This window comes from Lissotriton helveticus, chromosome 1_2, assembly GCF_964261635.1.
Source record: "Lissotriton helveticus chromosome 1_2, aLisHel1.1, whole genome shotgun sequence".
Taxonomy (NCBI): domain Eukaryota; kingdom Metazoa; phylum Chordata; class Amphibia; order Caudata; family Salamandridae; genus Lissotriton; species Lissotriton helveticus.
In genome coordinates, this window is record NC_136058.1 from 352,790,639 (window position 1) to 352,813,515 (window position 22,877).

Genomic DNA, 22,877 nt, shown 5'->3' on the forward strand with positions numbered 1-22,877 from the left:
CACACCACAAGGATGTCATCTATATACCGTTTCCACAGCAACACCTGATCGAAAAAAGGGTTGCTGTGGTTGAGCACGATGTTCTGCTCAAAGAGGTGCATATATAGGTTAGCGAGGCTGGGGGCAAAAATGCTGCCCATGGAGGTACCAGAGGTCTGTAAGTAGATCTGGTCCTCAAATCTGAAGTGGTTTTCCATCATAGCTATCCTCGCACACTCCATGATAAAACTGACAGGAGTGATGCTCTGCAAATCACGCCTCTCGAGGAGAGATCTGATAGCTTCAAGGGTCTCTACCTGTGGGATACAGGTATACAGAGACTCGACATCAAAGCTGACCAATAGGTCAGCGTCGATGTCAAACCTCACCTCTGGCAGTAATCTAAGGACATCGGCCGTGTCCTGCAAATAGGTGGGCATCTCTTTGACAAGGGGTCGTAAGAAAAAGTCTACGAAGGTAGACAAGGGCTCCAAAATAGAGCCTATACCGGAGATGATAGGACGGCCAACTATTACTCTAGTATCCACTTTTTTGTAGTCTTCTTGTGTTACCACACGTTCTAGACCTGTTCATCCATTTTGGTATATAAGAGACCAGATGACACCATATGGTTGTCATATTGGCTCTGGTGTAGCTCAGAGCCTCCACTCCGTGCCCATTGATGGTGACCCACTGCCTATATTTAGAAGTATTTGAAGGCATATGCGGTTTTGACACCATCTCTCTATCCCCTGGGGGCATTAAGGTAACCTCTGCTCTCCAGCTGGGGCTACCTTTTTCCCAGGCACTACACTTACCAACCCAGATGTCTGCCCACAGGTAGGGAATATGCCTTCTTGGCACCTTTGGTATCTCCCCTGCTGTGTCTATACATGAAGCACTCAGCACATGAGGGACTCACCTACCTGTTTGTGAACAAAGAATCTCTTCTACTTCAGATCAGATTGGGACTAGTTACTATGATTCCCTTGGGTATTATTTTGGAGGCCTTTAGAAAAATCCTTATATTTAGTTTTTTCTCCCCCTCTTTCTCCTTGATGCCTGACCACCCTCCTGGTGGTCTCCCAGAATAACTTTTTGGACATTTTGTGCGCTGACCCAGAGTTCTGCCTCCTTAGCAAGCTTGCTGGGCTCAGTCAGCTTACTATAAACTAGGAGATGGTGCAGCTGTGTAAAACACATTTTGCAATAAGGTTTGTGGAAGGATCCCCTGATAATTTACACAGGGAGGGGAGTAGACAATATACAAAGTTAGACCCTGTGATTTTCTAAGGTTAAATTCCAAAAAGGCTGACTCTTGGGTCAGTCTCTGAATGGAAGGACCTGTAAAGGGTCCCTGAAGGTCTAGTAGTCTCTGTTGTTGCTATTAATGTTATGGAGTTTAGTCACTGTGTAATGAACAATAAACAATTAAAACAATAATTTTTTGAAAAGTTTTGCGCAGTTTATTAAATACCTCCCTTTAGGGTTACATTCTAAAATTAATAAAAAGCATCATGCTATGTTGCACATAATCAAATATTAAAAACAGTCAAAAACAGTCAAAAAACAGTCGACGCGGCGTTTCGGTGTTGTTACAATGTTGTCACCTTCATCAGGACATTTGACATTTATGATCTAAAATTAAAAAACAGTATTTTAGATACCTTTTCTTTGTTACAGTGACATAAACATCCTATTTTGCATATTTATGCTATTACGACCATTCGTGCTTAAGTTACATGTAGTATTTTTATAAAGAGACTATACAACCTGAAAAGTCAGATTTCTGTATTTGTTAGACCTAAACATTGCCATATCTGTCTTAGTATATACCTTAAACAGAGGGTTTTCTCTTTGAGAAGTACCACACTATCGTCTTATGATGTGACGTTCCTTTTATATGAAGAAAAAACACTGACTTTAATATATGCAGTTAAATTTCTCAAACTCACTACTGTTGTCAAGACTGTCTCGTGTTTACCTTAATCTTAGTTTCAGTATTTTTAAAATGGGCACGATGGAGCCACCGTATTGAATGATCGGGTGCTTTCTTGTAGAAATTGCAGATTCTTTCTTCAATTAAGAATCGCTGCCCTGAGTAAGATAAAAGAGGGCATTGAGATATATTTTACTGTATTGATGCCGTCTCGGTGAAAAATAATCTCTTTTAGAGCATACTCACCCCCTTTAGGATTCCATTTATGTTTAAATAGTAGTTTGCGATTCATGTTCTACTATTGCCTGGCGGGTCTTTGGGCTCCTTATTTGTTTCATAAACCTATGGGTATAATCAATATATACACTAAGTCTCATTTATACGATAGACTTATTCACACTATATCAAGTGTGTGATGCTATTATACTTTTAAACATTCAGGAGGCTTTTTGGTTATCGTGCCCCTTTTTTTTTGGTCTTAAGTTAGTGGACTATGAGTGTCAAATTGCTTATAGACATATACTCGAGGAGTGCCATTTAATTTACACTCCCACTTTGGTCTATATTATGGAGCATTGTGCCGGAGTGCCTTTGCTGTCTCGCGGTCACTACTTCCATCAACAAATCTCGGTTGCTGTTCCCTCCCGCTTAGGATTACATTAAGGAGCAAGTGAAACGGGGAGCCCCCTTGTCTAACGAGAATCGATTACAAGGCGTGAAAGGTCTTTAGGGATGCCGTGGCATTAGTTAACATACCTCTTGTAGATAGTTCGGCCTCCCTGCTCCAACGTGCCCGTGTCCTCATCGATAAATTTTACACGGCACGTGTGGTCCTATTTACGCTGAGTATCTAGCATCTATATCTAGAATACAAATGAACAATGCATAGATAATGGATAATGCATAGATAATTGTCACACATTGCGTTTTTTGATGGGAAGTGTGCAAATGATAACCCTCATTTGTTGATATTGTAGATATTGTTGAGATGTTGAATTGATGCTTGAACAGATACAGAATCGATATAGAAAACTGTCTTTGTTGTAAGAAACCAAAGTACATCGCGGCATTTCCCAACCCAAAATGGCCGCCATAGAACGTATATACATACATATGTGTATAAAAATTTATCCTTCAACAATGGATAGGGCCTATAGATTTTTTCTGATTATAATTTGCTGTAAATACGGAGTGATAATATTCTGTCATAAAAAAATGGGCTAGTCTATACTGTGCCGATTTGTACAATCTTTTATTTCCGGTTCATTCGGCAAACACGTTAAATTACTGTATTTTTCTATTGCCAGTGGTATATGACAAACAAAGATGAAGTCTAAACCTTAGAAATCTGTAAGGACTTGGAAAAATAATAAGATAATTCCGACATGGTTACCGGCATTACTGAATATACACTTCGGGTCATAACACTCAGAGTCAGCGTAAATAGGACCACACGTGCAGTGTAAAATTTATCGATGAGGACACGGGCACGTTGGAGCAGGGAGGCCGAACTATCTACAAGAGGTATGTTAACTATATCGGTCACTTAACTCCACCCTTACCCCTGTCTTAACGTCCCTATTTAATAGTATACTAATCAGGGGGGAGACACCACCCAGTTCTTGGGGAGAAGCAAACATAGCCTTAATACCAAAAGCAGGGAAAGACCCAGTCGAGTGTGGTTCATATCGTCCAATCTCGTTACTCAATAACGACTATAAGATCTTCGCGTCAGTTTTGGCGGCACGACTGGGTAGCAAAATTGGATCAATCATCCATAAAGATCAAAAGGGGTTCATTGGAGGCCGACAACTGGCCGATCTAACATATGATTTAGTGGGAGCCGCTGACATCGCCTCAACCTTCTCTCTACCCCTTGCAATTATGACACTTGACACCACAAAAGCTTTCGATAGGGTCAACTGGTCATACCTTAAAATAGCAATGGAGAAATTTCAACTTGGTCCCAAATTTTGCAGAGTGATAGGCCTATTATATAACAACCCCAGTGCTTGCCTACTAGTTAACGGCTCACAAACAAAACCTTTCAAGATCAGTAGAGGGACAAGGCAGGGGTGCCCCCTATCCCCCCTCCTTTTCAATCTGTACGTAGAACCATTTGCCCAAGCTATAAGGGAGGACATCAACATCCCACACTTCTCCTTTGCGGGGTGGGAGAAGAAAGTCGGGCTATATGCCGATGATATTGTCATCTACACAACGGACCCGGCTTTGGCATTCCCAACGATTATAAAGAAGGCGGAGGCATTTGGGAAATTCTCCGGATATGAAATAAATGCCGGGAAGACCAAAGTTATGGCCTGGAACATCACAAATCTTCATCTACAAGTAAAAGTCTCAATAAGATACTTAGGCATAACAGTCACCAAAGACTTAAACCTGCTGGCCCAAAACAACTTAGATCGAATTTCCCGCGAGACGAAAGCATTGATGAAATCTTGGTCTTTTCTCCCACTCACCATCTTTGGGAGAACCAGTTTAGTCAAAATGAGCATCCTCCCAAAGTATACTTTTGTTTTCAACACCATCCCATTAATTTTCGAGACTAAACAACTTGCAAAATGTCAACAAAACATCAATGCATTTATATGGGGTTTTAAGTCAAGCAGACTTGCATGGAAGAAATTGAGAAGAAGAAGGGAAAAAGGGGGGCTTGCCTTGCCAGACCTGGAACACTATGCTTGGGCGTTCCATCTGACCCACTCCAGGATGCTATTAAAGATTCCCCTAGACAATGCAAATGGCAACACGTTTAAGGCAATGCTAACAGGTTCCGACCTTCCGCTGAACGGCTTCCTATTCAAGTTCGGCCACCAAAAATTCTTCAAGAAAATCAGGCTAAAGTCACTACTAGGCCCCATCAAGGAGTGGACTCAAATTAAGTCTAAAACCGGGGTAGGATACCTCTCTAACTATGCACCGATTTGGGAATTACCTTGGCTCCCAGTACAACACTCTAAGACGATAAAAAAGGTACTCATGGATGACGGTCTAACACGATGGGGCGAGCTAGTGGAAGAAGGATCCCTAATAGACTGGGACCTATTCAAAACTAGGGTAACAACTTCACTTTCCTGGATAGTATATACACAGTTAGCCAGCTGGCTTCGAGCCCAAACAAAAAAAAACGATACTGGGCAAACAGAGTTTACTAGAAAACAACCTAGTGGAGAAACCTGCCGGAAAAAAGGAAGTCGCACTTTACTATTGGAGTATCATTGAAGATGGAGAGCGCGATTTCAACCTTCCGGCCAAACTGTGGGGAGGCGAGGGAGACCTCCAAGTAGAGGATATATGGACAGATTCTTTCACCCTCCTGTATAAAATCATAAAACCAGCATGGCTACGGAGAAATCATCTCTTTACATTACACCGGGCATACTACTCCCCTAAAAAACTTGCAAAATTCCATCCTGGGAAATGTTGTAGCAAATGCTCTCTCCCTGCAGCCTCAGACCTACACATGTTTTGGGAGTGTCCGGGTATCACCGCTTACTGGAATGAAATCAAAGTAACACTCGAATCAATTCTTGAAATCCACATCACCCTGTCATGGTCTATAATCATCTTTGGCCTAGATCAAAGCATCAAGGGACTAGAACAGGAGTTTCTTTTTTTCGCTATCTTATTGGCCAGAAGGGAAATCTGCAAGAACTGGGTTAGCATGAATCCTCCAACACATGCAGAATGGCTATCTTAACTATACACAACATCGAAGGTAGACCTAGCCAGAATATGTAGTCCCCGCTCTGTGAGATTTTGGGATTTTTTGATTGAGTGGAGACGGTCCAGTTAGTTGACCCGGGTTTTTTTTTTTTTTTTTTTTTTTTCCCGGGTCCAATGATTAGGCCAAGATCTCCTTGTCCGATGGGAGGCACCCTACGCCGTACAGTTGATGGACTTGCTGCCTATAAAAGGCTCGATTGGAGAGTACTCGTGCAGGGCTCTTTTTCTTCATGAGATATCCTATCAGCCCTCTGGTACAGACAGGGCGAATATTCATCAGCCCCTCAGAGTTACAGAGGAGATTGGGTCTCGTGGCTAGAGCGCCCTTCGAACGAATTTGTGGCCAATGAGAAAAAAAAAAAAAAAAAAAAAAGAGGTACTAATCCCTAAAGACCTTTCACGCCTTGTAATCGATTCTCGTTAGACAGGGGGGCTCCCCGTTTCATTTGCTCCTTAATGTAATCCTAAGCGGGAGGGAACAGCAACCGAGATTTGTTGATGGAAGTAGTGACCGCGAGACAGCAAAGGCACTCCGGCACAATGCTCCATAATATAGACCAAAGTGGGAGTGTAAATTTGTTTTTATTGTTGCATCATAACACCTGAGTACATAGTGAATCAACTGTTGGCGTGGCGTCAATATTCAGCCACGGCAACCGTGCGCGCAACATTTCTGTATTTAAACTTGCGGGATGTGGCATTACTTCCATTAAACAGTACAGATCAATCAGATATGTTCTCAGGCTGGGATCATAGAATCGTGCTCCGTAAGGGAGAAAGGAGGATGCAAGTGGGTATGTGAATTCCCGCCGTAGTGGTACGGACTCGGGGTCTGTATAGTACTTATAACTGTAGTACTAGTAACTGGGGGGACGTAACCGTGGAAGGGAGCAAATAGGCGGTGGCAAGAGCACGGTAGAGGAAAAACCAAGTGTCAGATGTTGGGGGGTAGGGGATCCCTCAGTGCGCATTCATATTGAGGTAGAGCAGTCAAGGGTTGGGGGCGTTCCGTGCGTGTGTGTAGTGGGATGTTCGAAGCGGGGACAGGGTCTTGACCAGGGACTATGTGCTCACTTGGGTGGGGGGGGGCGTAAGAGGGTCCCCCGTGTGCAAGGACTGCCGAAAGCTGTGTAGGAGCATGGCCCAAGCCATGGAGATGGGATGCTTACGCGCGCCCCTGGCCTCCTCCTCCCTCAGGGCATCCTCCTCCGCCGCCGCCCACTTACAAACTGCCCCCGTCCAAGCTGCTATGGGGGGACCTTCCGGGGATCGCCAATGCATAGCTATGCATCTGTTCGCTAGCAGCAGTGCCAAGGACACGAAGCGCCTATGTACTGGTTCTTGTTTAGGGACATGAAAGATGCCTAGTGCACTGGACTCCCAGGAGGCTAGTGTTGTGAGGCCCGTGAGATCCGCCAGAGTGTCGTGCACCATTTTCCATAGGGGGTGAAGGTCGGGGCAGCTCCAAAACATATGACGAAAGTCTGCGTCGGGGGATCGACATCTGGGGCATAGGAATTGTGTGGATGGGTAAAACCGTTGCAGGCGCGCCGGGGTGAGGTATGCCCTGTGCAATATGTTGTATTGGATGTTTTTGAATCGAGCATTCCTGGAAACTCGCTTAGGGGCCTCGAGTGCCTTGTTCCACTCTGAGTCGTGTAATGCGCGACCGATGTCCTCCTCCCATGCGGCTCGTAGGGCCGTCAGGGGGACGTGCGAGAGTTCCTGGATGGATCTGTACAACCAGGTGACCAAGTGGCGCCCCACTCCCATGTGTAGGATTGTGTGTAGTACTGGGTGTGTGTCTGGTTCACCCGCCCTGAGATTATGGTAGGGTCGAAATCCCTCGAGTAGCTGTTGATGCCTGAGGAATTGACCTGGGGGAAGGTCATACTCTGCGACCAGCTGATTGATGGGTTTCAGCTGTCCTTCCTCGAAGAGCGATTCCATATCCATGATGGCGCAACGTGTCCATTCAGCCAGCATTGGTGCCGAAAAGTAGGAGTCCTGTCTGGGGCAGCCCACCAGCGGAAGTAATGGGGAGTATAGGGTTCTTCCGGGGGCCATCCGGTGGACCCGCATCATACATCGACGCGCTATCATGACTTGAAGGGGATACGTACTGCGGGGTTTGGTGCGCGGGAGGAGAAGACGGGTGAGCTCCGGGGTCGGAACTCTACCAGTCGGGGTGAAAGTCTCCCGAGTGTAACGGTCCGCCGTCCAATACGACAGCCATTGGAGCTGCGCCGCCAGGAAGTAGGACTCGAAGGATGGAGCTCCTAGTCCACCCTGTGTTGTAGGCAGTCGGAGGGTCTTCAAAGCTACTCTGTGTCGGGTCGCGCCCCAAATAAGGGTACCCAATAGAGAGTTGAGGTCCCGGAAGAAGGATCTGGGTGGCACCACTGGCAGGTTCGTGAAGTGGTAGAGGAGCCGGGGGAGCAGCACCATTTTGGCCAGGGCTATCCGTCCCACCGGGGCCAATGGGAGCTTGCTCCAGAAGGCAACAGTCGGGCGCAAGTTAGCGAGCACCGTCCGGTGATTGCCGTCGAAGATGTCTGCCGGGGAGTGGTATAGGCGGACTCCGAGGTACCGGGGGGCTTCCGCGGACCACGAGAGTCTATGGGTTCCTAGTTCAACGTCCCGGGGGGGTAAGTGCGGTTGGAGGGGATAGATCGTGGACTTATCCAAGTTCACCCGGAGTCCCGAGGCATCCGCGAACTCAGACAGCGTCACTCCTATGGGAGTTAGATCCGCCTCGATGTCCCGGACATATATGAGGAGGTCATCTGCGTACATGGAGACGCAGTGGGTGTCGTCCCCGAGCGAGATGCCCCAGTGTATGCCCTCCTGGCGCAGTCTAACCACCAGCGGTTCGACGGCCAGGGCAAACAACAGGGGCGACAGGGGGCACCCCTGTCGCGTGCCTCGGCGAACCTCAAACGCCGAGGAGATGTGTTTCCCAATCCGCACTCGCGTTGTTAGGTCGGTGTACAGGAGTCGAGTGTATGCTATGAGTGTCGGGCCGACGTTGAGGCGACATAGGATCGAAAAGAGGTACGGCCAGGTGAGTGTGTCAAATGCCTTTTCCAAATCCATAATCAGGCAAGCGGCGCGGGGGAATCTGTCCCGAACCTGATCCTGAACGTGGAAGACACGACGGATGTTCTGTGAGGTGTTCCTACCTGGCACGAACCCACACTGGTCAGGGTGAACCAGCGGGCGTATGATCTGGGCGTACCTGTCTGCCAGGATCTTCCCGAGTATCTTACAGTCCGCTGACAGGAGCGTGATGGGACGATACGATCCCAATTGGAGTGGGTCTCTATGGGGTTTGGGGAAGGTCACAATCACGGATTCCCGCAAGGATTGGGGAAGTATTCCCAGGTGGAGGGCCGCCGCAAACATTTGGGCCAATCGGGGAGCCAGCAGGACTGAAAATGTCGAGTAGTACTCCAGTGGGAAGCCATCGATCCCCGGAGCTTTGTTTCGGGACAGGGCACGGAGTGCCTGGATGACATCCGAAGGAGTTATTTTAGTGTCGAGCGTGCGCTTGTCAGCGTCTGATATCGTGGGCAGTGTCAGCGAGTCGAGGAAGCGGTCTGCGCACGATGGAGTGTACCGGGGTGAGGCCTCGTAAACCTTTGCGTAGTAGTGTTGGAAAGCCAGGAGGATCTCGGCTTGAGAGTGCACTAGTACGCCTTCCGGGTTGATAATATCTGTGATTGGTTTGATCTCGGTATCTTGCCTTGCCATCCAGGCAAGCATCGCTCCCGTTTTGTCCCGATCTTTGTGGACTCTAGAAGCATAGGCCCGGAAATTGTATTTCCGAAGGTCAGCGCAGGCAGCTTGGTATACCGATTTCGCTTCGGCCGTGAGCGCAGCGTGCTCCTCCGAATCGTCGGTTTGTTTAGTAAGCGTAGCTAGGCGTTGTTCCGATGTGAGGAGTGTGTGTTCTAGTGCACGGCGAACTCCCGCGATCTGTTTAATGCATTCCCCCCGCGCCACTACTTTGAATGCGTCCCATTCCACTAATGTCGAGGTTGCAGTGTCCGTGTTGTGTATGAAGTACTCTTGTATGCTGGTTTCGTGTGTGGCCCTGAAGACCGGGTCTGATAGGCAGTCCTTAGGGAGGCGCCAAGTGGGAACCAGTGGGTGTGGGGGTCGCCAGCGCAGGCGTAGAATGTGGGCGTCATGATCCGAGAGGATCCGACCTAGGTAGTCTGATGAAGTGACCTTTGGGAGGATAGGTGCAGAGCATAAGAACCTGTCCAGACGGACCCGAAGATTGTGCGGAATCGAGCGGAATGAGTAAACACGGGCCTGTGGGTGTAGGTGCCGCCACGCATCGGTGAGCGACCAGTGTGTGGCCCAGGCTCTAAAGAGTTCCGCCTGGCGGGGGGCTGGGGAGCATACAGGGGGAGGGTGTGATCTGTCTAGCGCGGGGTCCAATGTGCAATTATAGTCCCCTCCCAGAATCCATGGAATTGTAGTAAATTGGGCCAGGACTCCCGTGAGGTGATCCCAGAATTTATCCTGCTCAGTGTTAGGGGCGTAAATGCTGCCCAGGAGGACCCCCTGCCCGTCCAGGATTCCCTCTAATAGTGCGTATCGGCCCTCTTTGTCAACCACCCGTTTGAGTGTTCGGAAAGGGGTGCCTGGCCTAACCCATACTAAGGCGCCGCGCGCGAATGCTGAGTATGTCGTGGCGCAAAAGGTCCCTCGCCATTTGGCCTGTAGTCGGCCCAATTCAGTAGCGTTGATATGTGTCTCTTGTAAAAGTGCAACGCAGGCTGACATACGTTTGATGTAAGAGTAAACAGAATAGCGTTTGCTGGGTGTGTGAAGGCCCCGCACATTCAGTGTGATAACGTTAACGTCCGACCTTGGAACCGCCATTGTAAAGATAGCGTGTTTGCGAACGGGGCCCCCTAGCGGATCCCAAGAACAGGGAGGTCGTGTATATCGTGTGTGCCCTTGCGCGCCTTGCTTCCATACGTGCGGGGGAGGGTCTAACGGGGCAATAACAGGTAGAACCAAAAGTGGGGAACAGTCCCAATACCAGGGATACATCACCGAGGGTGGCATATCCAAACTCGTGTCCCTCTAGGGAAGAACTATAACAAGATTCTGCGGGGGTGGCAGAATGTGTCACCGCTGGGCTTATTCGCGGACCGGGCTATTGTAGGAGAGATGTCCATCGCGCGCATGCACATACAGCCAATTCGTCATACATCGTTGGCGCACAAACATCGCACAGCGCGGGAAGCAACCATGAAAAGAGGATACAATAATTGTCTTTCAGATCATCATGAAGAGGTGCCAGGTTGATCAGCCAGGGCAGCGTCCTTTGTATGCACGGTGAGAAGGGGGGACGAGATCGGACCAAATCCTGACATTGTGCCATCACTGTCCCGGTCCTTCTCTGGGGTGAACAGGTGCGGTTGACTTTTCTGGTCCGATGCCTGGGGGGATGCGTGCAGTTCCGTCACCGCTCTCAGGGCATCGCGCCTCTCCTGCATGATTTGCGTGAGGTTGGGTGAGCCCGTAGGGGAGGATGCTTGACTTTTGGAAGGGTTTGACTGGGTGTGGTTCGTGCCCCGTCTCTTGGGTCACCGTGAGTCATTGTTGGGTCTCCGCTGGGGTCCGGGTCTGGGGATCAGCGGACAGTGGAACTCCGCCCAATCCTGAGCTTCTTCCGCCGTGGTGAAGAACAAGGCCTTCCCGTTGTGGAGCACCTTGAGGCGAGCCGGGAACAGTAGGGAATATTGGAGATCGTTTGCGCGGAGGCGCCTTTTAACCTCCAGATAGGTCGAACGCAGCTGCTGTACTTCTCGAGCATAATCTGGGAACACCATGACTTGCTGGTCCTCCACTTGCAGGGGGCCTGCCACCCGGGCCGCGCGGAGCACCGCATCACGGTCTCGGAAGTGCAGGAACTTAGCCAACATGGGGCGTGGAGGATGACCTGGTTCGGGTTTCCGGGCAGGGACCCTGTGAGCTCTTTCGATAGAGAAGAATGTTGACCGTTCCGACTCGGGGGTGAACGATCTGGTCCATGATTCCATATAGGTCAGGGGGTCCGAGTTTTCAATCCCTTCCGGCAGCCCCAGGACGCGGATATTGCAGCGTCTCGAGCGTCCCTCCAAGTCGATCGTGCGCTCCTCGAGGGCCGCCACTCTCCGGAGGACCTCCTTCATGTTGGCCTCCTGTGTTTTCACCGTGGGTTGAAGCGCGGCCACGGTCCGTTCCCCCTCCTTCACTCTGTCCGCCAGCTTTCGATGGTCGTCACGGATCAGGCTAATGTCTGTTGTCAAGACGCCAAAGCGTTCCTCCATTGAGAGCCGGGACAGTTCGATAGCTGCCAGCACCTGGTCCAGCTTGGCCGACAGCGAGGGGTCCGCAGGAGGCATATCTGCTTGTGTCCAGGCCGTTGTGTGTGGCATTTTCTCAACAGCTGTTTCGGGGACGGAAATAGCCTGCGAGCCCCTTGTTTTCCCCATTGATCCAAGGGAGAGGGCGGCGCAGCGTCGTGGGGTCCTGTATCCGCAGGTCAACGAGGCAGATGCTGTCCCGGTGGGGTCGGGCGTTCGGATCTCGTTGGAGCCGAGGTGCTCCTAAATTCGTCGTGGGGCACCCCAGGGTGTGCTTCGTGGGTGGCGTCAGTGGTAAGGTGGCAAGGTGGGGGGGCTGCGCGGGTGCTCTCAGGTGCACATTGGCTGCCCCCCCCCCGTTGCTCCGGCACTCCGGGAAGAGGGGGGCTTCTGGCTGCCCTCGACGGGGTAGATGACTGGTGTTCACCCCTCCCCGCCTCGGGGCGAAGAGCGGTCTATGTGTCCGGTATCGGGGGGGGGGCCCAAGCGGAGGGCGCCCGTGGGTCTGGGGTGGTGATGGGTCGTCGTCGTCTTTGATGCGGCTCGCCTCTGTCTTAGCCGTGGAGGGCCACCACTGCTTCTACGAGGAGGTCCTCGCCGAGCCTGGCATCTGGGACTACTCGGGCGCCATGTTAGGGTCAGGCAGATTGATCCACCGGGCCGTTCGCGGTGGCAGGGACGTCCAGATCACACTGCCCCTCCACCCGGGAAGTGGGACGGCAGGTGTCTCTCGTATGGCTCCGGCGGGGGCCTGCAGGTCGCTGGGGTGTTGGCACTGGAGGGCCCCCCAGGGGGGGGGGAAGCAGACACTCACCGCTCGCGGGAGACGCCGCGGTCACCAGAAGGCCCAAGCGCTGTGTTGGTGGTGTGTCCACCGGTGTCCCTCAGCTCGGTGCCGCAGTCGGGTGGGCGCCCGGCCGGACCGGAGCGCTGGCAAAACTAAGCTCCGGCTCGGCGGACGCCATCTTACGTGCTGATGCGCGCCTGTAGGAATGAGCCCGGTGCCGAGCGCACCTCCACGTGGCGCCCAATCAGGAGTCCGGTGGCCTTGGTCCGAGTGAATGCGGCCTAAGGGCTCCTGCCCAGATCCGAGGGTCCGGTGGTGTCAGCCTCCGAAGGTTGGAGTCGCAGTCGCCATTTTGGAGCTCGGCGCACCGCTCCGATCTCTCCTTTGTCTGGCGCCGCACCTCAGCGACAGTCTCGGCACACCCGGTAGGCGCCTCAGGTGTGATTACACCACCGGTGAATTATCCTGTTGGCTGAGGCTCCCGGCGATGTCTGGAAACGGGCGAGATGCAAGCCCGGTCGCGGAGCCTCAGCAAGACACAGCCGCCATCGTGGCTTGCTAAGCCACGCCCCCTGAATGTTTAAAAGTATAATAGTATCACACACTTGATATAGTGTGAATAAGTCTATCGAATAAATGAGACTTAGTGTATATATTGATTATACCCATAGGTTTATGAAACAAATAAGGAGCCCAAAGACCCGCCAGGCAACAGTAGAACACGAATCGCAAACTACTATTTAAACATAAATGGAATCCTAAAGGGGGTGAGTATGCTCTAAAAGAGATTATTTTTCACCGAGACGGCATCAATACAGAAAAATATATCTCAATGCCCTCTTTTATCTTACTCAGGGCAGCGATTCCTAATTGAAGAAAGAATCTGCAATTTCTACAAGAAACCACCCGATCATTTAATACGGTGGCTCCATCGTGCCCATTTTAAAAATACTGAAACTAAGATTAAGGTAAACACGAGACAGTCTTGACAACAGTAGTGAGTTTGAGAAATTTAACTGCATATATTAAAGTCAGTGTTTTTTCTTCATATAGAAGGAATGTCACATCATAAGACGATAGTGTGGTACTTCTCAAAGAGAAAACCCTCTGTTCAAGGTATATACTAAGACAGATATGGCAATGTTTAGGTCTAACAAATACAGATTAAATACCAGTCAGAAATCTGACTTTTCAGGTTGTATAGTCTCTTTATAAAAATACTACATGTAACTTAAGCACGAATGGTCCTAATAGCATAAATATGCAAAATATGTCACTGTAACAAAGAAAAGGTATCTAAAATACTGTTTTTTAATTTTAGATCATAAATTTCAAATGTCCTGATGAAGGTGACAACATTGTAACAACACCGAAACGCCGCGTCAACAGTTTTTTGGAATGTACCCCTATAGGGAAGTATTTAATAAACTGCGCAAAACTTTTCAAAAAATTATTGTTTTATATGTTTAATTGTTTATTGTTCAGTACACAGTGACTAAACTCCATAACATTAATAGCAACAACAGCGACTACTAGACCTTCAGGGACCCTTTACAGGTCCTTCCATTCAGAGACTGATCCAAGAGTCAGCCTTTTTGGAATTTAACCTTAGAAAATCACAGGGTCTAACTTTGTGTATTGTCTACTCCCCTCCCTGTGTAAATTATCAGGGGATCCTTCCACAAACCTTATTGCAAAATGTGTTTTACACAGCTGCACCAACTCCTAGTTTATAGTAAGCTGACTGAGCCCAGCAAGCTTGCTAAGGAGGCAGAACTCTGGGTCAGCGCACAAAATGTCCAAAAAGTAATTTTGGGAGACCACCAGGAGGGTGGTCAGGCATCAAGGAGAAAGAGGGGGAGAAAAAACTAAATATAAGGATTTTTCTAAAGGCCTCCAAAATAATACCCAAGGGAATCATAGTAACTAGTCCCAATCTGATCGGAAGTAGAAGAGATTCTTTGTTCACAAACAGGTAGGTGAGTCCCTCATGTGCTGAGTGCTTCATGTATAGACACAGCAGGGGAGATACCAAAGGTGCCAAGAAGGCATATTCCCTACCTGTGGGCAGACATCTGGGTTGGTAAGTGTAGTGCCTGGGAAAAAGGTAGCCCCAGCTAGCTTGGGGGAGAGAGCAGAGGTTACCTAAATGCCCCCAGGGGATAGAGAGATGGTGTCAAAACCGCACAGCCTTTTTGGAATTTAACCTTAGAAAATCACAGGGTCTAACTTTGTGTATTAAAACACATTTTGAGCATGTGCTCTTTTAGTTTCAGATTAAACAACTCAGTAAATGTATCAACTTTACAGTCACTCACTCATTTATTCAGTGCCTTGTAGGTGTAATCAAGAAATTTCACCCAAGACTGGTCTGCATCTATTGGCTATCCCTGAACATAATGCGGTACTTCTCTGGGGTGAGTCCAAACTCGGTGACAAGGAATGTTTTTATTGGGATGTTGTTCATCTGCCCCCCACCTCTGGTGTAAGCAATGTATCCTCCCTATTGGAGGCATGTGTTTCAAGAGTAAATTCCTCTAAACTATTCTGGAACATTATGCATCTTAAGGGAAACATCAAATGCAGAAAACCACTTGTCTATGTCATCCCCTACTGCATAGTTTAGTTATGTGAACTTTCTTTTCCCCATCAAACTATGTAGGTATGCTATCACTGTGGTCGTTGGTCTAGCTCAAGTGTCCAGCTCTTTGCGGCTGCTTTCATGAGCCATTTTATTTTCCTGCACCTCCATCTTGAGTTTGACAATTCGCAACTGAAACACCCTCTCTACCAGCTTCTCTGGAGACAGGCCATCCAATAATACACTGTTTCCCATTATGACAGGAAGTTCCTTCCAACTTGGGAGATGAATGAGCCACCAACCCAGTGACCGCATCTTCTGAGTGCTGCAACCCTTCCTCTGAGAGCTGCATCTAAGGGCTCCTATACAGGCCCTGCTCCTGCTCATCAATATCATTCTCCCCATTTCTCTTCAGCAACTAGTGGACCTATGTCCAGGCCCTCTGGACTTGCTGAAGCTCCTACTTCAAGGTGCCTGTCTTGATTTGTAGTCCCCTTTCCTTACAGAAGCATTTGAGTTGGCCTAACGGCTACGGCGGTCGACCTTGAATCTGGGGAACTGGTTTCACGTCTCGGCAATGACGCTGAACTGTGATTCTGGGCAAATCACTTAATTTCCCCGTGCTTATCAAAAATGAATGTGTGGCCTCATGTAACGTAACTGGTGCTGTGTATAGCGCTTGGATACGGTTCGCGCTATATAAAACTGCAAAAAAAACAAAAAAACACAGTGTAACTTAACAGGTTGGCCAGTTCTAATTACATTACTGTAAGTATAGTCCCAGGCAGTCATGTAGCAATGAGTATAGATTTAGAAAAAGCAAAAGAAAAAATCAAGCTGAATTTAAAAAACTTAAAATGGATTAAATGTATTTATCTGGGATTTTTGTTTAACACAAAATCACTGTATGGCACTGCACAAACACAAGTCCACATTACACTGCTGGACACCAATGTTGAAGATTGGATTACTGGTTGAGGGTAGAACAAACTCTGTCAGGGTGGAATACAAGCAAACACCAAATAAACCTGTATTTAACATTTTGGTCGGTTGGCATAAAACAGTCAGGCTTAACTTAGATGCAATATGTAAAGCATTTATACAGCACTTCAAACAGCAATAAAGCAAAAATACATCACAAGAAAAATCCCCCAGCAATTAAAAAAAATAGAATACAATTAGATAAATTACTTGACACCTAAACGACACATATCCAATCTGTAGAACTAGAGATAGGCAATTTCAATGATTTAAGTAAAAATAGTGCCCAGATGCACATAATGGCAACTATGGTTCTCTGTTTGCACTGGACCAGGACAAAGTCACAAGTTCAGGTTGATGGCAATAGTATCTTAAAGATTATATTTACGCCTGTACAAAATGCACACAGTAGGTAGATCTGATATTGATCAGTAAAACATCATGAACAATGGTGTGCAGTGTTACGCAAACCAAAAAAGGAGGGAGGAACCCTAGTGTTCAGAATAGGGATGGGGTCAAGCCAATGAAAAACCCAGGAAACCCTATTCTGTCTATATATATATATATATATATATATATATATATATATATATATATATATATATATATATATATATATATATGTTTGGATCACAGGTTCTCTACCACATTTAAGAGAGTACTCAATAGATACACAATGTAGAGAAGTCAGCTATACTTTAACCAACATAGTTTCACAGTAATTGGCAACGTATGCTTTAACATTAGTGCAAGAACGTGGCTTCGGAATACCGATCAAGTTTTATTATTCTTATTGTCATCTCAAAATATACGATAATGCATATGCGGGATTAGAATGGTAGGACGCTTTTGACGCAACATATGGGTCCAGTGACCAGAGTAGAGGTCACATGACCAGAAGTACAAGGATTTAAATGGCTTTCTGGGTCAGCTTCAATGTGTATCTTGACCCAAAAGCTGTTCGTTGGTCGCAGGGCGGCCAGAGTGATTTTATCAGGTAAGCGCCATTCAAGCACATAACGTGAGGTTTCTCTGCCTTATAATATATGGCAATGCCTTTAAAACTAACTATAGAGTAGCGGGGTTGTATGCGAGCTAGCACTTTATCAATTGCGATTTGCACGTTTTAAAAAAAGATTTTAATCGCTCGAGATGGGGAGAGCCCATGGTGAAGCACGTCTTTTTTATCATCGTGATGTAGGGGGAGTGATACGATCATGCAGATATGCCAGAATATTGTATTTTTTATGTTTTTTCCGTGCTGCTCGCAACAATCGAGTAATGGTGTGAACATATAGTGAGGGACGCAAGATAGGGTGGCTTCCTGAACTCCCAGTGTTTATTATTTAAAATAGCCTAATCATCATTGAAGTCGGGAGAGGAGAGATAAATAAGTTTAGACTCTGCCCATGGACAAGGTGATGTAAATATTCTATTGTGTTTTTTATGTCCTTTAACCGGACGCATTAGTAATATGACAAATTTTTGTTTCAGGCCTGATTCTTTTATCCGTCGCATTATTTGCAAAGGTGACCACCACAGGTAATGGAATAAACCTTGTAGAATAATGGTTAAAAGTATTTCTGAGCTGGAGAATAGTCTATTGGATAACTGTAGACACGCATTTATGTTTTAATGCAGTATCTTTGTCGCCTAATTGATTAACGGGATAGAAAAGGAGCATCAGCTATATCTGTGAATGTCCGTAATAATGATTAAAATTGGGTAAGCTGTATTATTGCTTTTTTATATAAAAAGGCTCCCCGATGTAAGGAGCCTGCAATCCCTACAATACCTTAATGGGACATTATGTTGTGTTTCAGATTGTATGTTGTGAATTTCGGTGGCACCAACGAACTGCACCACTATCACGTGGCTTTTAATAAGGTATGCCACTAAAACTAAATCAGTGAATGGTTCAAATAATAAGGTTTTTGAGATACTAAATGTAGTAATTCTCTTCCCATGTTCATTTTTCAGATTTTTTAACCCCCTAATAAATCCTGGAGGAACACTATATATTCCTGTTATATATTCCTGTTTCTGCTTTGTGGGTCTGTAACAAAATAGACCTCTAGAAACCACCTATTCTAGGTAAGTTTTGATATCTTTATATGTAAAATATATGTGTTTGGATCATCAAGCAAGGTGGATATTAAGTTTTTAAGTCAATGTTGTACTTGTAACTTAAAAGATGAGTAGAGATTTATATAAAAGACTAATCAAAATGTAGTAAGATTAAGTGTAATGATGTGATAAATGTCAGGCTTAATAATATGAGTATTAGCCACATATGTTTAGTAACTTCTGGTAACCTTTACATGAAGTCATAATAATTGAGTGTTTTCTTATCACTTACAAAACTGTCCTGAAGAAGGTGAAAGAATAACATCTCACAGAAATACTGCGCCGACTTTTTGAATTGTTTTCAATATGTATTGTGATTATGAGAATATATTGAATACACATCCATACTGTTTTTATCAACTGTGTTGTACAAAGTGTTGCCAATTACTGTGAAACTATGTTGGTTAAAGTATAGCTGACTTCTCTACATTGTGTATCGATTGAGTACTCTCTGAAATGTGGTAGAGAACCTGTGGTCCAAACATATATATATATAGATATATATATATTTTTTTGTAAACAAAAGGCAAAGACGCGGCACTCCTCTTGAACACGATAGTTTATTTTAAGGTCTCTTTGCAAAAACTCCTACGCGTTTCGAACTAACGTTCTTGGTCACGGCAGTGTTCTACAAAAGTCCCTTTTCACTTTCCACCATTTATACTATTCACTCAGTTTTACAACAATGAGGAATTATGGGCCTTGTAGTTTATACATTTAAACGTATGTTTTTCAAGATAAAACAAACAAAACATTCATGTTGGGATTCACGTGTGGGTAACATTCCTTATAAGAAATGTTCTAACATAAATTTTATAACAATAAAATTATATGCTGACTATTAAATTAAATTCGCAATTATAGTCCATGTTGTGCTTTCACAATAAACACTTTTCATCAAGGACCTATTGATATAACGTTTGCGTTATACTACGTTCATGGCTGAGTGCCCCATGTCCCACACATTTCCCTTGATTCTGCGTTTTGGCCCGTATTGTGTTCCTTCACACAGGATTGTACATAAGGTCAATGATCAGTGTTTTTCAGAGGTGTACATGCATCTCCTCGTCTGCGTTCAACCCTCTTGGCTGTCTTGTTTTGAATTTAATTATGAGTTTAGACTCCAAACGTCTCAATTTCAGAAGTCTGTCTCCCCCTCTTTCCTGGGTGGGGATAGATGCTAAACCCAAGTATCTTATATCTTCCCAGGTTTTGTCCGTGTGTGTTTTCAGGTGTTTCGCCATGGCATAGTTGTTGTCACTGTTTTGTATTGCCCGAATGTGTTCTAAAATTCTCTTCTTGAGAGGACATTTGGTACTCCCAATGTCTTCTTTACCACATTGGCACCTGAGCATGTATACAACAAAGGATGACTCGCACGTTATTTTTGTTCTGATTATGAAGTCTTTGCCTGAGGGGTCTGTGATGGATGTTGCATTTTGACCTATTCTACATGCTTTGCATGTTTTGCATTTGGTAAATCCAATGTTTCTTTTCTGTAGCCAGTCTTTTTGCTTCGTCAGTGAGAAATGGCTGTTTACCAGATGGTCCGAGAGATTTGGCGCTCTCCGATATGTTATTAGAGGGCCAGTTCCAATGTCATTTCCAATGTCCGGATCCTTCATTAAAATATGCCAATATTTTGCCAAGATTTTTCGGATTTTATAACTTTCTTTGTTATATGTTGCAATCATTCTCGGTTTTTCTACATGCTCTGTTGTTTGTTTGTTTTCTTCAGGTTGTTTAATTTCTTCTGACTCTTTAGGTTTTTCCAGATTTAGTGTTTCCAATCTTGTTTTACATTTCGCTTTTTCTTCCCCAGTGGTTACATCTCTGTGTTTATAACCTCTTTCAAGAAATCTTTTTCTCGTATCATCAAATTTCATTTCTAACTCCTCTTCTGTCACCAACAAACAGCATCCTGCATGGTTTAAGTTTCCATCCCCAAAAATTGGTTAAAAGCATACCCTACGGGGAGTTTCTCCGTATGAGAAGAAATTGCTCAACAGAAGAGGAGTTAGAAATGAAATTTGATGATACGAGAAAAAGATTTCTTGAAAGAGGTTATAAACACAGAGATGTAACCACTGGGGAAGAAAAAGCGAAATGTAAAACAAGATTGGAAACACTAAATCTGGAAAAACCTAAAGAGTCAGAAGAAATTAAACAACCTGAAGAAAACAAACAAACAACAGAGCATGTAGAAAAACCGAGAATGATTGCAACATATAACAAAGAAAGTTATAAAATCCGAAAAATCTTGGCAAAATATTGGCATATTTTAATGAAGGATCCGGACATTGGAAATGACATTGGAACTGGCCCTCTAATAACATATCGGAGAGCGCCAAATCTCTCGGACCATCTGGTAAACAGCCATTTCTCACTGACGAAGCAAAAAGACTGGCTACAGAAAAGAAACATTGGATTTACCAAATGCAAAACATGCAAAGCATGTAGAATAGGTCAAAATGCAACATCCATCACAGACCCCTCAGGCAAAGACTTCATAATCAGAACAAAAATAACGTGCGAGTCATCCTTTGTTGTATACATGCTCAGGTGCCAATGTGGGAAAGAATACATTGGGAGTACCAAATGTCCTCTCAAGAAGAGAATTTTAGAACACATTCGGGCAATACAAAACAGTGACAACAACTATGCCATGGCGAAACACCTGAAAACACACACGGACAAAACCTGGGAAGATATAAGATACTTGGGTTTAGCATCTATCCCCACCCAGGAAAGAGGGGGAGACAGACTTCTGAAATTGAGACGTTTGGAGTCTAAACTCATAATTAAATTCAAAACAAGACAGCCAAGAGGGTTGAACGGAGACGAGGAGATGCATGTACACCTCTGAAAAACACTGATCATTGACCTTATGTACAATCCTGTGTGAAGGAACACAATACGGGCCAAAACGCAGAATCAAGGGAAATGTGTGGGACATGGGGCACTCAGCCATGAACGTAGTATAACGCAAACGTTATATCAATAGGTCCTTGATGAAAAGTGTTTATTGTGAAAGCACAACATGGACTATAATTGCGAATTTAATTTAATAGTCAGCATATAATTTTATTGTTATAAAATTTATGTTAGAACATTTCTTATAAGGAATGTTACCCACACGTGAATCCCAACATGAATGTTTTGTTTGTTTTATCTTGAAAAACATACGTTTAAATGTATAAACTACAAGGCCCATAATTCCTCATTGTTGTAAAACTGAGTGAATAGTATAAATGGTGGAAAGTGAAAAGGGACTTTTGTAGAACACTGCCGTGACCAAGAACGTTAGTTCGAAACGCGTAGGAGTTTTTGCAAAGAGACCTTAAAATAAACTATCGTGTTCAAGAGGAGTGCCGCGTCTTTGCCTTTTGTTTACAAAATTACTTGGGAGACACGTTCCCGGTCTCCAAACGCGTGCACCAACCAATGGAGTTCCCCCTGCTACGGGGACATTTGTGAAGAGATATATATATATATATATATATATATATATAGATATATATATATATATATATCTATATATATTTATATATATATATTACCTACTGGCGGTCGCCAGTAGGTATATATAGTTAGGATCGCTTTCTATAGGGAAATCGCAACATTCTATTTGGAATAACTTTGGCGCCGGTTGAGCAATCAGGCTGAAGTCTTCAGCAACTTTGCCTCGCGGCTCTCCGCTCCTTCCCTGTAAGTTTGGGGGGGATTCGTCAAGCGGGGGCTGAGATAAAAGGGGGGTCCCAAAACGTGTTTTCCCCATGTTAATTTCCATGGGTGGTCTGTCGCAGTTTTAGCTCGAACGGCTGAATGGATTTGCACCAAACTTGGCAAAATTGTAGGGACTGGTAGCCCGATGTGCCTTTGCTATGTCTCAAGATATGTGCTCCAGTGGATTTTGAGTAATTTAGGTTTAAAAAAATGTATATATCTGTAAGCGCGCCCCGGTACGCGTACCGGGGAGAGATCCAGGCACGCCACGCGACTTGCGCACGGCAAGCTGATTGGTTCCCGGGTGTCTGTAAACATTCGAAACAGTCAGCAGTGGCCGCCATCTTGTGTCTCGGTAGAATTGAGATACAAGAGGTGGCAAAAATCAAAGGGGGAAATGAGCAAAAGGGGGCAGGGTACACCCCCCCTGACCCCCTAGGTTTGATGTGGGGGCTATAAAAGGGTCCCGTGGGACAAGAACCTTTTTTTTTTCTTTTTCGATTTTCGCGGCGGGAGCGCCAGGTACGCGCACCGGGGAGCGTACCAGGGAGCGTACTTAAGTGAAAAATAGTGAAAATAATAGTGTAAAATAATCATTTTGAGTGATTACAGGTAGGGTAGCTCTGAAAAGAGCTTTTG

At 45.7% G+C, this 22,877-nt stretch overlaps 1 long non-coding RNA gene across 2 annotated transcripts in view; it reads left to right on the top strand.

The window, feature by feature from the left end:
• Positions 1 to 22,877, top strand: part of LOC144807911 (uncharacterized) — a 447,007-nt gene that overhangs the window by 291,957 nt on the left and 132,173 nt on the right. For both annotated transcript variants that reach the window (XR_013606520.1, XR_013606519.1), the window contains 4 exons: positions 17,880 to 17,927; positions 18,027 to 18,110; positions 18,209 to 18,272; positions 18,366 to 18,479. This is a non-coding gene — a long non-coding RNA (uncharacterized LOC144807911). The remainder of the gene's footprint in view (positions 1 to 17,879; positions 17,928 to 18,026; positions 18,111 to 18,208; positions 18,273 to 18,365; positions 18,480 to 22,877) is intronic.